Source organism: Sciurus vulgaris (genome assembly GCF_902686455.1).
Source record: "Sciurus vulgaris genome assembly, chromosome: 3".
NCBI classification, from domain to species: domain Eukaryota; kingdom Metazoa; phylum Chordata; class Mammalia; order Rodentia; family Sciuridae; genus Sciurus; species Sciurus vulgaris.
The window spans coordinates 55,222,217-55,235,468 of record NC_136463.1 but is presented as its reverse complement, the minus strand read 5'-3'; the positions used below and the strand labels follow the sequence as shown (position 1 = coordinate 55,235,468).

Sequence of the window (13,252 nt, the reverse complement as noted above, 5' to 3'; positions counted from 1 at the left end):
AAGGCCCTTTGGCCCATATGCTCGATGCCAGAGCCCATGCGTCCATACCAGGCCCATGCACTGGATCTCCCAGCCCACTTGATTCATTCCATGGTCCAGGTTGCACCCATGAGCTCCATGCCAGCACCCTCAATGCAGTCAGTGTCCCTTTCCATCCCAGGGATGTTGCCTCCACCTCCACCTCCTCCTTGCTTTGCAGTGATCTCTCCTCTCTTCAGTGCATTACTTAGGAGTTCATTTATTTGGTCCATGTTCATCCCAGATCCAAATAGTCCTGTGTTTTCCACACCACCACCAAAGGGGTCCCTCCGTGCCTACAGACCCTGTGTAGGCATCAGTAGGCTGCCCTCCTGGTGCTAACCCCATGCAGTACCACCAAGTCCACAGGGAAGTTGCTGTGGACATTCAGGAGGGAAAAAGTCTCCCTTTGGTAAGGCCCTCTCATCCACTTTGATGCGCATTGGTCTGTCAAGTAGCATTTGGCCATTAAACATAGATATAGTTGACTGGGGACAAATTCTTGATCAGGAGAATAAAGTCTGTCTTTCCTCTAATTTTTCCACTGATGATACAAGGCTTATCACATACAGGGTAATTTTCTTTTGTTAAAGTCTGTTGAGTTAAATATTAATCACGTTACAAAATATCTTCATGGCAATGTAGACGTCATATTTGATGAAAACTTGGCCTCAGGACCTGGCAAAGTTGACATGTAAAATTAGCCTTCACATATGGTATAGTTATCCGAGGAGGAACTCAAGGGAGAGCTTTAAAACTTAGGTTTCTTTTCTCTTTTACAATAATTTACATAATGCTCTCATATTTATTTTAATCACATTGATTTGATGGCATCCTGTGTATTAAAGCATAAGAATGCTTCATTGGCATCAGTATTGCTGAAAAGGGCAGGGCATCTGATGTTCCCTAGTATTTTCCATGAATAGAAAGGCTACATCTGAGAAGTTGGTAATGTAGTGACAAAATGTGCTAGGTGGTGAGGTCTAAGGAGTTTGTATTCTGAGAGGATGAAAGTAGCAATTACTCCATTTAAAGGGAGTTGACTTCCTTAAAGTTGAAGGGATAGGTCTCATCCTGAAGGACAGCCAACAAATATTGATGAAGCATTGGCCGCATCAGGCTCCATGCTAGGCCCTGCCCTGCTGCAGGCATGAGGCAGATGTGGCCTTTCCTGCATGAAGTTCACAACCTGGTTAGAAGTCAGCTCTCAATCTGTAATCAGGACATGAGCCGTATTACATGAGAACAAGATCATGTGGAAACTGCTGCAGGACTCACCTAGTGTGTGGACCCAAGGGAGTTGTAGCTTAGCAAGTGTCATGTAATATCCCCGAAAGTAATTGTGGGTAAGCCCGGTGAAGAGGGAGCAGATGGACAAAGTGATAGGCAGGAGGAACAGCGAGTATGAGATGCTAATAAGTCCAGCATTGCTGCAGAGTGGATTGCAAGTGTCCCTGTGGAGACCGGTGAGACAGTGGAGGTAGATGCATGTCAGGTGATAAAGCAACATGCCGTCAAAAGGAATGTTATCTTAAGAGCAATGCCAATCCTCTGAAGCACTTATCAGGAGAGGGTTAATCAGATTTCTACTATTTCAGACTATTACTATGTGAATGAAGCATATTGAAGGTGAAGGGTATTGAGGCATAGAAAGAGGGACATTACTTGAGAGACCGTTCAAAAGTGTAGGTGAAATCTTAAGATAAGATGCCATCGTGGACTAGGAATGTGGCCTTGTGATCAGGAGTGGATGAAGTAGCAGGAGAATGAAGTGTAGAATATACATGACATAGTATGCTGGAGTTGGTGGTAAGGTAAAAGAATGAGTGAAACAATTCAGAGACTTCAGATCTGATGCTGCATTCCTTTTTTGAAATGTGAGAGCGTAAATGAGGAGGAGGGTGGTACCAAGGCAATGCAATCTGATGAGCTTGGGTAGGGACCTAAGCTGGTTCAGCTTAAGGAGCCAATGATTCACTGAAGGGAAGATAATGGTTATGGGACATAGAGATTTGTAGATAACTAACTGATTTTTATTTTATATTATAATTTATTTTTTGGAGTGCTGGGGTCAAACCCAGTCTTGTGTATATTAGAGAAGCACTGTATCACTGTACTCAATCCCCAGCCCCTACATGTGAGTTTTAAATGCTGATCTTGACATTGGAGTGGATGAGTTTTTCTTGGGGGTGTGCATAGATTTATAAGAGTATAGCACATAAAAAGTCCTTGAGGAAAATCAACATATAAGATACAGATGGAACAAGAGCGAGTTATGTTTCCCTGGGATTACCAGCCAGGCAGGTATGAATGCATTTTGTCTCAGAAGCTAGTATATAAGAGTGTTAGGAAAGAATGAAATATTCAAACATGTTACAGGGAGATTAATAAAAAAAAGACACCAGTGATTATACAGAGAACAGACTTTTGGGCTTTAATGATTCCAATTATTGTAAAGAAAATGAGATCATTTATTATAGAACAAGTATCAGACAATGTATGGTAATAGAAGAGTGTTCATTTCTTTGGCTTGTTAAGGGATTCTCTTACTTTCCCATAAAGATACTGGAGATAGAGCATGACAGGAAGAAACCAAATTCTCAAGAGTTCCTCTTCCTGGATCTGCCCATCCAGTCAGAGCACCAAAACCTGTTCTGTGCCCTGTTCCTGGCCATGCCACATCCTGAGGAACCTCTTCATCGTCATTCTCATTCACCTGGACTCCTGTCTCCACACAACCATATATTTGTTCTCAGCATCTTGTCTTTTTCTGACTTCTGTTTTTCCTCTGTCACAGTGCCCAAATTGCTACAGAAAAATCAGAGATCAGTTTCATCCATTCCCTTTGAAGACTGCCGGATTCAAATGTACTTCTTCCTGCTTTTTGGAAACTTCAAGATCTTCCCTCCTTGTGGCCATGGCTTATGACCACTCTGTGACCATCTGCTTTCCCCTGCACTGCTGTCATGAGCCCTGAGCTTGCTCTCTCCCTGGTGGTGCTGTCGTGGGTGCTGACCGTGGTCCCTTCCATGTTGCACACTCTGCTCCTGGCCAGATTATCTTTCTGTTCAGACAGCACGATCCCACACTTTTTCTGTGACATCTCTGCTTTGCTGAAACTGGTCTGCTCTGACACTCATGTCAATGAGTTGATGACATTTATCATGGGAGGACTCATTATTTTCATCCTATTCCTACTGTTCATCCTGTCCTTTGCGTTAATTTTCTCCTCCATATATTCAAGGTTCCTTCTTCTTGTGGTGTTCACAAGGCCTTCTCACCCGTGGCTCCCACCTCTCTGTGGTGTGTCACTATTCTGTGGGACCATTATTGGTCTATATTTATGTTCATCAGCTGACAAATCTATTATGGCTGTGATGTGGTAACTCTCATGCTGAGCCCTTGCATCTGCAGTCTGAGGAACAGACACACGAAGGGAGCCCTGAGAAGAGTCTTTTGTAAGAAGACAATTCTATTCTCTGTATCATGGTAACCCTTGACATATGTACAGATTTTGTCCAGTATAAATATTGAGTTTGATATTTGAATATTGCAGATTTTTGTTTCCATGTTTCTGATCAAGTGAAATGATTTTCCAATAAATAAGAACTGAACAGAGATGTGTAGCTGATGTAAAATGTGTTCTCAGTGACCTGGTGGGAAGGTTTCCTGTTTGTTAATTCTAGCTGACCCTGGAAGGCATAATTTAAATAATTTAATTTAAATTTCTGTCTGAAGCTCTTCAACAACGAATTTATCATGTGTTCCTTTTTGAAAACCAAAACTTGACTTTAAATGCTTGTTCTCCTAGGTCAGTGCTAAGATTCAAACAACTCAGGTCAGGTCAACAGTCGCTCTTGTAAATTGAACTTTTCATTCCTAAATAGAAATCTGCTTTTGAGCAAGTGTTCACATCATTCTCATAACCTTTTTTCCTTTTTTTTTTTTTTTCCTTCTCACGTATGCATTTGCCTTCCTTTTTACTTGATGTGTATTTAAATGCGCATTTTATTTGCTTTCTTATAGCAGTTTAGTTTGTATTTTCTGGAAACTAAGTCCTCTTGGGGCCCTAAGTGTTGTTTCCTCAAACATGGTCAAGGAGGCCAGAGTCTGCTTTTAACCTGACTCTTTAAGGATCACCTTTCCCTCCTTGGTTTTTCAAGTTATCGATAAACTTTACATCCATGATCTTATTTAACTCCTCTGATGATTCCATGAAGGAAAGGGAATCTTATTGTGATGTCAAAGATTGAAGAATGTGGAATTTGAACATGCCAGTGGTCCACTGTGTGTCAGTACTGAGCCTGTTTAAGACTGCAGACCTCAGAAATAGAATTTGTAGCTTACATTTTTCGATGCGAGCGGCTTGTGTCAGTGTCTAGATTTCCATTCTTGGTCATTAGCTTCTTTGTCACCTGCAAGTGATGACAACCAAATTTGTCATTTCAACTTCTCCTGTCACTGACCTCCACATCTCTGCAGCACATCCTAGTTTTTATCCTGATTTTTCAGTAGATATCTTCACTTGACACTTTCTGACACACACAAAGTTGACCTCTTTATTATCTCCCACATACTTGCTGTTTGTCCTACATTCCATTTTTTGAACCACATCACCTTCCAAATAGTTGCCTAATAAACTGTGTATGTTTGTGTAATTATGGGTCTGTGTTCATAAGAAGGATTATTGTTCTCAGCCACATGGAAAAGAATCACACTGGACCATCACCTTATATACCCTGTGCTAAGTTACAGGATAGGGAGATTGCCAGATAGAGAGCAATGTGCTTGCTGCTGTTTCCTTAGATTGGGGATGCCACATTCCACTTAATCTTCTAGAATCCTCATTTTCAAATGCTGGTGACAAGAGACACAGGTAATAGTGTTCTTAATTCGGCCCATATCTTACCATTACCTCCAGTCCTTACTCCTCAATATTTAGGGGACACCAATGAGGCTTTATATGTCTGCCATTTTTCTCTCCATTCTTTTCAAGAGAAACAGATGCCAATCAGCACATAATCTGCACTATGTCTTTGAACAAGCAGAAGATTCAAGCATATTGATGAACATTTTTGAAAGTTTCAGGATAATTTTGGATTCTCTTTCTTTCTTACACCTTAGTTACTAATTTCAGGAGTAATCCGGTGATGGGGAGAAATAAATTAATTCCCAATCAATGTCATCTACATAAGTCTGTAGTATTTTTGAGATACTTTCAAATCATATACAAAGATAACTTAGTAATTTTTCTACTTCATAATTATCTTTACTTATAATCATAGAAACAAAAATAAATCCTTAAACAATGTACTTTTTTGTAATTTTATCCAACAAATGCTTTCATTATGGTAATATGCAGGTTGAAAAGAAAACTAAGGAAATATACTTGTTTAATAAACTTTATTAAAAAGTTCTTATTTTACAAGGTTGCATGTGTGAAAATTAAAAAGTGTACCTTGTGAGTTTTCCATGAATTTCAATAATTTCTCAGTCCCTCTGTGTCTTGTGGAGGAGCGAGCATTGCCCGCCAGTGCTCAGTCTCCTCTAGGTCCTGTGGGTGAGTGCGCATTGCTCACAAGTGCCCAGTCTCCACAGGACCTCTGGGTGATCTTCCCCTGCCCATTATTGAACAGATTCCTCGGCAACCCGTGGGTGAGCACCCCTCACCCAGCAGTGCTCAGTCTCCTTGGGGTCATTAGGGTAAACGCCCTTCGCTTATCAGTGTTCAGTCTCCTCTGGGTCCTGTGGGTGAGTGCCCCTCGCCCTCCGGTGCTTAGTCTCCTCTGAGCCTTATACCACCTGGCTCATTTAAGGCTTAACTGTGTGGGTGAGTGCCTTTCCCTCCCATGCAAGGACAATCTTTGGCCTTAGAAGACTGTCCATATCAACACTACTGAGGAAACTTGGAGAAATCTGGATAGCTCTTCTTTCCAATAACCTTGCTTGGCCTTTTGTGTAGGTATAGAGACAGGCTTCTCAACAGGGCCTGCAACCACAAGACAATCGTTAGTGGATCTCAATGCAAACAGCACTGAGGACCTGGATCCATCACTCATTAGTCACCATTTCCACACCTTTTGGCTCAAGTGGCTGTGCTCTCAGGCATGAGTTATGGAGGACCTCCTGAGATCTGTGAGAAAGCACCACTGTCCATCATCACTGAGGCAATTGAGACATGGGTCTGAGGAGTCTCCACAAGGTTCCAAGGACTCTGAGTCCTGTGGGTGGGCTCCTCTCTCCCACCAGTGCTCAGTCTTCTCTGGGTCCTATGGGGTGCCCCTCACCCACCAGTGCTCAGACACCCCTGAGTGTTGAGGCTGAGCACCCCTGGCCCCCACGGGGGGCTCAGTCATCCCTAGTTGCTGTGAATGAGTGTCCCTCCCCCAGCAGTGTTGGGTCTGCCTGGTTCCTGCGGGTGAGTGCCACTCACCCTCCATTCCCCAGTGTCCTCACTGTCCTTTGTGTGTGTACCTCACTCCCACCACTGTTTCCTCAAGGTCCTCTTTGTGAGGGCCCCTCCCTATTGTTTATCCTGCACTGTGGCCTGCAGGTAAGAGCACCTCACCCAGCAGTGCTCAGTCTCCTCTGGGGCCTGTGGGTGGTCCCCTCCCTCACCAGTGCTCAGCTTCCTTTGGGTCCTATTGCTGAGCACCTCTGGCCCACCACTGCTCTGGATTCTCTTGAGTTCTCTGGGTGAGCGCCCCTCACCCCAGTGCTTAGTCTCCTCAGAGCCCTATGCCACGGGCCCATTTAAAGAACTGTGTGAGTGAGTGCCTTCCCTCCAATGCAAGGGCAAGCTCTTTGGCTTTAAGAGACTCTCCACATCAACACTACTGAGGAAATTTGGAGAAATCGGGATAGTTCCAATTTCCAAATCCCTTGCTTGGCCTTTGGTACAGCCATTCAGACAGGCTTCTCAACAGAGCCTGAATCCACAAGGAAATTATTAGTGGATCTCAATTCCAAGAGCACTGAGGACCTTGATCCATTCCCCATTATCTATCTTTTCCACGCCCTTGCTCATGTGGCTATTGTTATGGATGATTGAAACATGCCTAGGATTTCTGAGGTCCCTGTGACCAGTGGATGACAGCCAGATTTCCAGCTGTTCTTTGGATCTTCCATGACTTGGCACTACAATCTTTGCTCCACATAAAGACCCTCTGGGACCTTTGGATCAGAAGCAATTTCCACCTTGAGAGGACAGTGGGAAAAGTGGCAAAGAAGACTTTCCCACCATCATAGAGGACTTCCTGAGACCTTTGAGAAATCACCACTGTCCCATCATCAGTGAGGTACCTGAGACATTATTGCACTGAGGGATATTTTCCAAAATACTCCATGTACTCTAAACCTAAGGGTGAGCACCCCTTCTTCTCCAGCACACAGACTCTCAGTGTCCTCTGGGTGAGCGTCCATTGCCCAGCAGTGTTCAGTGTCTTTTGGTTCCTGAGGGTGAGCGCCCTTTGCCCACCAGTGCTCGGCTCCTCGGAGTCCTCTGGGTGTGTGCCCCTTTTCTCAGCAGTGCTCAGGTTCCTCTGAGTCCTACATTTCGTCCTTGGTCATCTACTGGTGAGCACCACCCTCTCTCCAGTGTTACTTCTTCATAAGAATATGGTGGATGTTTTTCCTCCAGTTCCCTGATCTTTGTTGTTGAGTATTTCCTTTCTCAACTGTCCCTTGTAGAGCTTGTTCTGTGGTTTCTTTTGGGCTCTTAAGATGCTAGAAGTTTGAATTTCTTGGCTGCCTCTTGTGTGGTACATGAGTGCTCTAAACCTGTGGTGGTCCTTCATCTCCCCAGCTTATGATCATTCATGGAGATATTTGGCTGCCCTGCCTGGGTTATTCTTTATGCTCATTCAGTGGGTAGATCTGCAGCTGCTGACAGACTTTTTGCAGGGTACCTTTCCACACTGTGCCAGAGCTGGCTGTCCTGAGGTTCAGAAGCCCTGAGGCAGAGATTTCCTGAACCCACCCCTGAGCTGCTTTCTGCACAGGCCACGGTTCTTCCTGGGAAAGACTGGGATCAGGGGCTCTGTCCTCCTCCCAGGCTCTCTTGTCATTGCTCAGCTCTCATTCTCTCCAGTGATCGCCAATGTCAGCCTAATGGTCTGCCTCTTCTGTCACCTGGACTCTCTTACCCAGCATGGGGATTGAGTGTGGCTTCTTCCCCATCTTTAGTCCCAGCATTTTGGGGTCATACTCATCATGTTCAGCTCCGTACACGGTGAGAGGAGCAGCTTTGAGGAGATAAACAGAAGCTCCAGGCATAGCTTGTGTGGGGGGAAAGGATCTGAGTGGGATGGGCCTTGGACCTGCTTGGGTCCTGGGCCTCGCCCAGTGGTGCGCCATGCCCTGTGACAGCTACTTCAGAGGCCCCTAGTGGCCCTCACCCTGCAACCTACCTGGGGTTCCAGCAGATGTTGGTCCACGGGCTTTCTGAAGAGCACTTGTGCACTCATTATTAACTCTGCTGGTACAGAGGATGTGTGACACGTGCTTTAAAATGATCTTAAAATGCACCTCTGTCAGTTGTGGATTCCACACGTCAAGTGCCTCTCTCTGAATGCTTTAGTTTCCACGGGACTCTTGTGTCTGTAGCCAGCTGACAGTTGCCATGGAAGCACCATGGACAAGATCAGGCTTTTAGTAAATGCTTCAGTGATGTCTGGTTCAACAGAGAATTTGCTGACAGTGTTTACCGGCTGATAGTCGATTATAGTTCTGACAATGTTGATTGATCATTTCATTTATAAATAAGAAAAGTGAAGTAAGCAGAACATTTGTGTGTAGGTGTTACTTTGTGCAGAACAAGTGGGTGTTCTTGGTGGAATGATGCTAGTGTCGAGTACTGGAAGTGTAGTTTTGTAGCTATTCAAAATGGAATAGTTACGTACATAAACATTCCTGTATAACCTTTCTCCATCCCTTCATTAAGTTGAGACAGTGCACAAAACAACAAACCAGCTCACAAACGTGGCGGTTGCCCATTTCAGTGTTGTAGATGCCTCGTGCAGCTGGAGCTGTGCATGGTCAGAAATGGACCTGGAGTAGAGCATCGTGTTTGCATTTGAACATGACTCAGGTCATGTCAGGTGTGTCCTGAGCATGGGTGATGGCCAGAATTGGTAGAGATTCACAAAAGAGCAGGGCACAGGAGCCTCAGTTTCTGATTCCTTGCAGCTTAGGCAGGGATGACAGGTGGAAGAGAGAGCCCTGCTCAGGGCCACGCATGGCTTATGCACACATTCCCACCCACATGGACACGTGTACATGGCACTGAGGAGGGTGCAGCAGATCTGGCAGGGTTTGGGGCCACAGGCCCGTTTGTCCTATAGCCCAACTGTGGAGGCTTATCCCACCTAGCTGCCTCCCTTGCTCCCCTCCAGCATCCAGGGCTGCTCTCCTCCCCAGACTCCTCCTGGCCCTCTGTCCTCTCCACATTACTTTTCTTCTGGAGCCTCCCTCCCTGCAATCCTCTTGAATAAACCAAACCTGTTGTGTGAGCTGGGTTTGGTCTCTGCACAGGTCCTCTGAACCTGAAGTCAAGAGTTTAAGGAAATCATACTTACCTTCGTTCAGAGCAGTCAGTGGGACTTTCAGTAGAAAAAGTATGCACTGAAAACTAAGGGGTTGGGCAAACCCGCCCACCCTTGTGAGGCCTTAGGACATGGCTCTTGGGAACACAAATAAAAGCCAAGCAGGAAGGTCAGACCTCAACCTCCTGATTGGAGAAGACCTTTCTTAAAATGAAAGTACCAAGTGCCAGTGAGGATGAGTTGAAATGGACATTTCCAAATATACCACGTGCCCAACAAGCCAGTAGGAAGAATTTGGAAAGCAAAACCCAGCCTCAAGCTGGCATTCCTCAGGCTCAGTGATGCAGATGGAGCAATCAGAAGAAACTCTGCTCCCTTGACCACTTAAAAATTGTAAAGCACTTCAAAGGGGCAGGAGGAGGGTGTTTATCCAGTAAGGCAGGTTGGGCCCATGAAATGTGCAGAGCAATATGATATGGAAATTTTCTTTCAGACCAAAGGAGGAAACACTTGTGTGATGAAGAGCAAAGGTGAAGGAGCCCAGAAGCTGGACCGAGTGCACAGGCCTGTGGTGCAGCTGCAGAGCAGGCCACAGGGGACAAGCAGGAACAGACCCACCTGTTGGATGGATTCAGGCCAAGTGCCCCTGGCTCTGTACATTACTGGTTCTGAAGTTCTGACTGTGGTGGAGTGTGCATTTATCCACAGATTTGTGTTCGTGGAATACTCTGTGTGTTCATTAGCTGGGTCTTCAGGCAAATGTCAATTTGTCTGCTAGACAGTAGACAGCAGTCCTTCCCACAGGGGGCTTTGCTTTGACCACTTGCCCTGTACCTGGAGAGCCCTGCTCTGCTACCTGCCACTCTCTGTGCCACTCTCCCAGCAGCCCTACAGCAGTCCTCGGCAAAGCTCCATCCCTCTGCAGTTGGCCAGGCCTGTGTGCCAACCTCAAGCAGAGCATGGCCACAGAGCCAGCACCATCACACTCCTGGCCGGGCTGGGCCCTCCCTGAGCTGTAGGACTGGCGTCTGCCCAAGGAGTTGGAACTGAGGCTCTTTTGGGGGGTTCTCAAGGCTGCAAGTGGGAGACAGGTCTTGGAATTTGGAAGGGGAGAGAGGGAGAAGAGGAGCAAAGAGCAAGTGATGGGTGTCGGAGCAGGAGCTGCAGGGCAGTGGGAAGGGAGGCCACCAGTGTGGGCACCAACTTGAGGGCACTCACAATGGGCAAGAGCGGGAGAAGCTCCCAGCTCTATCCTGGCGCTCAGTCCAGGAAGGACAGTGCTTTTATTTGTTGAGGACACCTTTTCTGCCCTGAATCTGACAGGATGCAAGACACACCTGATGTCATGGACCTTCTGTCACAAGTCTGTAGGGGAGCAGTGATCACACCTCAGTTTCCAAATGGCACAGGATGCTTAGGGAGTTGATGTGACTTTGCTAGTGGTACCCAAGCAACCAGGGGCAGAGCAGGTACCAGAACCCAGGCACATCTGCCCCTGGGCCATGCTCTGTGTGGTACTGCCAGCACCCTCCAGGTCAATGTGCAGGCAGGAGCAGGTCAAGGAGGAGCTGGGTCCTGTCCTGTTGCCTGCAAGGCCGTTCTGCCTGGGTTGTTCCAGTGAACTGACAGGCACCATCTACCAAGCAGTTGTTCCCGAGGGAGCCGCATGTGTTGGTGGGCTCATTCAGAAACTTGGACATACCTAGGTTTGAGTTAAATCTAGGAGCACATAGAAGCATGTGCGCACAGACCAGGAGGGGACACAAGGCCAAGGGTCTACTCAAGACTAAAACCCAAGCTCAGGCCAAGTCCAGGACTTAGCTAGGACAAGACAAGGCCAAATGCCAAGATAAATGCCAATACCAACCCCATCCTAGACTCATTGAAGCCAAGCTCAGCTTATAGCTGATAGGCAGCAGGGCCAGGCATGGTGGTGCTGGGTACGTACTTCCTCCCCAGGCACATCTGAGATCATACTCAGCCCTGATGCTGGCTCTTGGCACATCAGTGTATGGATGTTTGCAAAGCATACATGTATTTGTTCATTGGTGGTACTGAGTATGGAACCCAGGGGCACTCTGCCACTTTTTTTCTCTTTAATTTCCACACAGGATCTCACTGAGTCATCCAGGCTGGCCTCAAATGTGTGATCCTCCTGCCTCATCCTCCCAGTAGCTGGCATTATGGCTGTGACCACTGCACCGGGCCCTTTGGATGTTTTAACCCAGGGATCACACTGAGCGGAAGACTTGTGCACACTGGGATGAGTTCCCAGGTCTCTTCTGGAGTGACCTTCTGGCAGGTCCTGGGAGTCTCCTGAGTCTTTCGAAGACAGTGGGGACTGGGGTAGTTTTTTACGTTGGCTGGGCATGTGGTTGCAGATTGTGGTCCTGAGCAGGCCTGATGGATCAGTCTTTCGATGAAAGGGATAGAATGATGGAAACCGTAACTAGAAAAAAGGATCTGACCCACATGGCTTGAGGAGTGACACTGACCTGAGAGGTGCTTGTGGCCCTGCAGGGAAGAAGTGGTTGTAATGAAAGATAAATAGAAATGTACGCCATCCTCCAGATGCAAAGGCAGTGTTACTCTCATGGAAAATCCAGACCGCAGATGTCCCTGGCCTCTGCAACTGTGGCCTTGCTCAGCCCTGCCGAGTGGAGTGGAGTGGATGTGAGGGCCATGTCCAGCCCTGGTCAGAGGTGGAGTGGAGGCACCCACCAAGTGCCTTCCAGGTGAGCTTCAGCAGTGGAATGCACAAGGCTTTACTGCTTCTGCTGGCTTCCCTCTCCCTGCTCACAGACTGCAGAGATGCCAGCATGGGTTGAGGCTAAGGTCTCTGTTCAACACCATGCAGCCCATGGGTTCCTCCTGCTCTGATCTTCTCTACCTTCCCCAAGGTTTCCACAGCAATGTGTGCTGTTTTGTAACACAGAAAAGAAAGAATTTAATTGCAGATAGAATTTTTATCCAAAGACACTTAGTTTGAGTTAGCAGCCAGGGTCACCTGGTCACTGGGCTGATGCCTCATTTACTCCACAGCTGGAGCCCCTGGGAGCCTGCCCCTGAGCACAGATGGAAACCCACCTAGAACTGCAGGATCCACACATTTGAAGGGGGTTGTGAAGCAGAGAAGATGCCAGAGCCCTTAGCTCTACCTTTGGAGAATATGTCCAGGTTTTGGGACAGCACTGAGGTACAGGTAGCCCAAGGGTGAAAGAGGAGAGTGTGGGGGCTCAGATAGCAAAGTTCTCCATGCAGACAGGGTCTGGGCCTGGGCAGGAGAGCAGATGCTGCCCATGGTCACTCTTACCACTGCAAACCTACCCAGTGGTGCTCCTGGTAGACCCCAGGCAGGTGCTTCAGGACTCCAGGTAAAACCATAACCTATGACCCACTCTTTCTATGCCTGCTTTGTTGCTCAAATTTGCCTAAATAAAGGGAGTCTTTTGACCCTGACTCTTAACAGTCTGTCACTTCTCTGACGAGACCAGAACAGAACAAGGGACAGGAGAAGTCCGTCCCTGCCACATGGGCCCAGAACACTTGGTGGACAATCAGTGGTGTCTTCAGAAAAAGTTATTCAGGGATAGGGGAATTGTCAGATGAACCTGGCCAAGTGCCAACCCTCCCCAAAATAGGCCTTGCCCAGGCTTCGGAGCAGGGTTTCCATGTCCTCCACTAGGTGAAGC

General features: G+C 47.0%; 1 protein-coding gene across 1 annotated transcript in view; it reads left to right on the top strand.

Annotated features, from left to right (window-relative positions):
- LOC306656235 (uncharacterized protein) overlaps positions 1-11,922 on the top strand; it is a 52,888-nt gene extending 40,966 nt beyond the window's left edge. The window contains exon 8 of the mRNA XM_079131223.1: positions 11,672-11,922. The gene's annotated coding sequence lies outside the window, so the exon portion shown is untranslated. The remainder of the gene's footprint in view (positions 1-11,671) is intronic.
- The last annotated feature ends 1,330 nt before the right edge of the window (positions 11,923-13,252 follow it).